Source organism: Arachis ipaensis, chromosome B2 (assembly GCF_059453495.1).
Source record: "Arachis ipaensis isolate K30076 ecotype BB chromosome B2, ASM5945349v1, whole genome shotgun sequence".
Taxonomy (NCBI): Eukaryota; Viridiplantae; Streptophyta; class Magnoliopsida; order Fabales; family Fabaceae; genus Arachis; species Arachis ipaensis.
The window spans coordinates 90,147,128-90,150,329 of record NC_142437.1 but is presented as its reverse complement, the minus strand read 5'-3'; positions in this window follow the sequence as shown (position 1 = coordinate 90,150,329).

The following is a 3,202-nucleotide window of genomic DNA, read 5'->3' as shown; positions in this document are numbered from 1 at the left end:
TATTTCTAATTTCTTACAGATTTGTGATACTATGAAAATGAATGGAGTGAATCCTGAGATTTACAAGATCATGCTCTTTCCATTTGCCGTGAGAGATAGAGCAAAGTTGTGGCTAGATTCTCAGCCCAAGGAGAGCCTGGACACTTGGGATAAGGTAATCACTGGGTTTTTGTCTAAATTCTTTCCACCACAGAAGCTGACTAAGCTACGGGTGGAAGTTCAGACCTTCAGACAGAGAGATGGTGGGACCCTCTATGAAGCCTGGGAGTGGTACAAGCTACTGACCAGGCAATGCCCCCTGATATGTTTTCTAAATGGACTCAATTGGAGATCTTTTACGAGGGCTTATGTGAAATGTCCAAAATGTGTTTAGATAATTCTGCAGGTGGTTCATTGCACATGAAAAAGATGCCTGAAGAGACTACTGAGCTTATTGAATTGGTTGCTAACAACCAATATCTCTACTCATCTAACAGGAATCCTGTGAACTCTGGGACTCCTCAGAAGAAAGACGTTTTAGAAGTAGAGACCTTGGATGCTATTTTTGCTCAGAACAAGACTATGTTTCAACAGATTAATATGCTTACTCAACACTTGAGTGGAATGCAGGTTTCAGCTGTTAATGCTCAGAATGCCCCTCAAGAGGCTCCTTATGACATGACTGGTAACTTCATGCAAGGTGAGAATTATGATTATACTCAATTTCCTTCTAAACAGGTCAACTACATGGGGAATGCTCCTAGAAAACCCCAATAATGATCCATACTATAAGATCTTTAATCAGGGATGGAGAAATCACCCAAATTTTGGATGAAGAGAGCAACCTCAGAGGCCACAGAATTTTAACAATAATTCTCATGGCAGTTTTCAACAGAATAATTATAATAACCACCAGTTTCAATTTTTTCAACAACAACCACATCAGCAAGCAAATTCTTAATCACAGAAGAACACTGATTTGGAAGCACTAATGGCGAGTGTTATACAGAAAACCAGAGCATCAATCAAGAACTTAGAGATTCAAATGGGTCAATTAGCCATAAAAGTTAATAAAATTGATCAGAGGACTACTAATAGCCTTCCTGGTAACACAATTCCAAATCCAAGAGAGGAGTGCAAGGCTATCACCTTGATAAGTGGACAAGTGGCAAGTACAGAAGTACAAGTTACAGAGGAGCCAGTTGAAAAAGAATCCCAGAGCAGACTGAAGATACAGTAGTACACACCCCTCCTACGCATGCAGACAACCCCTTCCCAGTCTCTCTTGACACTTATCCCACATTGCCTAAAGCTCCTGAGTACAAGCCTAAGATGTCATATCCTCAGAGACTTCAAAAGGAGACCAAGGACAAGCAGTTTTCAAAATTATTGGCAGTTTTCAGAAAGTTACAAATCAATATTTCTTTTGCTGAGGTTTTGGAGAAAATGTCTTTCTATGTTAAATTCATGAAAGAGTTGTTATCAAAGAAGAAGCCTTTAAAAGAAGATGAGACAATAGTCTTGACTAAGGAATGTAGTGCCATAATTCAGAATAACTTGCCAAGGAAGATGCCAGATCCAGGGAGCTTTCAAATTCCATGTACCATTGGGAGCACAACCTTTGAGAAAGCGCTATGTGATCTGGGAGTAAGCATCAATTTAATGCTCTTGTCTGTGATAAAGAAGTTACAAACCCAAGAGGCACAACCCACAAGGATAGCATTACAAATGGTAGACAAATCTCTAAAGCCTACATATGGATTAGTGGAGAATATCTTGGTCAAAGTGGGTAAGTTCTTCCTCCCAGAAGATTTTGTGATTCTTGACATGGGGGAGGATGAGAATGCCTCTATAATCCTAGGAAGACCTTTCCTAGCCATTGGGAGAGCTCTAATTGATGTAGAAGTGGGTGAATTAGTGCTCAAAGTGCATGATGAGCAACTGATCTTTCATGTCTTCAAAGATATGCATTCAGCAGGTGAAGAAGAGAGGTGCATGCAGACTGAGCTTATTAATCCAAACCTTCAAGAACCCCCTGATGATGCACAACAGAATCTGCAGCTCAAACGTCCTTTGGTGACAATCAACAAAATTTTCCCTGACATCAAACCTAAGTTTGGTGTCAGGAATGCATCATCCACCAAGGAGGAGGTTCTCAAAAAGAAGAAAGTACCCAGGGGATGGAGAAATAAAAAGATTTCCACTGAAGACTTCTCCCCAAGAATGAAGGTGGTATTCACTACATGCCCAATCCTGCCTCATACAGTAAACAGTATCCTATCTCTTGAGCATATAGAGTTGATCCCTGAGAACACAGGAAAGAAGTTCACAGTGAGGGGTGAAGAGTTGAGCCCCTATGATCCTCCTCCTTAGAGGCGCTGACCGTCAAGCCAGTGATGGTAAAGAAGCGCTTGTCGGGAGGCAACCTGATATTTTCGTATCCATAAGTTTGATTTTTACTATGATTTATTTATTTATTTTTGTTTGAGTTTCTACTATTTTTCTTTTTTTTATGTGTATTTTGATTATGAAGAGTGATTAGAACAGAAACAGGTGCATTAAGACAGAGTTTCGGACACCCTGAAAGAGTTTGCTGCGGACAGAGTGGCGCCTAACTTCACTTTCTAAAGTTAGGCGCCACATACAGACTAATTTTAAAGGTTGCTTTCGGGAGGGGTGGCGCCTAACTTCATTTCTTGAAGTTAGGCGCCAACCATGCGTGCACTTTGGTGATTGTTCCTTGGAGGGGTGGCGCCTAACTTCACCGTGAAGTTAGGCGCCAGTCATGCGTGCCCAGTGAAGTTCAATATGGAAGGCCTGGCGCCTAACTCCACTATTCTCAAGATAAGCACCAGGTGTGAATCAAAGGCAAAGTTAGGCGCAGAGATGCCTGATTCATTCCCATATATATATATATATATATAAGGCAAATCACATACACCCGTGACCCCCTCCCAGTCCCTATATAAATAAAATAAATAAACAAATAAATAAATAACTATATCCATATAAAAAAATAATTTAATTAATTTTAACCTCTCTTGTCCTTTTCTTATTTTCTCCTTCTTTTGTAATAATTTTTGTCTTTACCCTTTCGTGCATTTTTTATGTCCCTCCCTATTTTCAGTTTTTCTTTGCTTAAGGACAAGCAAACTTTTAAGTTTGGTGTTATCGCTTCGCTTGTAACTTTTCTGTTTATTTTAACGGCACCAAAGGGAGGCAA